Below are 290 nucleotides of genomic sequence, written 5' to 3' on the forward strand. Positions count from 1 at the left end.
TACGCACACAGGCAGGGAGGCCCCGGCTGCAGCCAACAGCAGCAACAGCAGCAGCAGCGGCAGCAGCAGGCTGGGCTTGTCTGAACAGCAGCAGCAGCAGCAGCGGCAGCAGCAGCAGCAGCAGCAGCAGGTTGAGGACTCCTTCGTCGATGCTGCTTCCTTCCCCTCTCTGGAGGAGCAGAACAGACAGCTGAACGAGGCGAGGGCCTCGCAGCAGCAGCAGCAGGAACGCCGGCGCCAGCAGCAGCAGCAGCAGCAGCAGCAGCAGCAAGCTGAGGGCGCCGCCGGGG

This window comes from Eimeria tenella, genomic scaffold (genome assembly GCF_000499545.2).
Source record: "Eimeria tenella Houghton genomic scaffold, Eth_scaff2384, whole genome shotgun sequence".
NCBI classification, from domain to species: Eukaryota; Apicomplexa; class Conoidasida; order Eucoccidiorida; family Eimeriidae; genus Eimeria; species Eimeria tenella.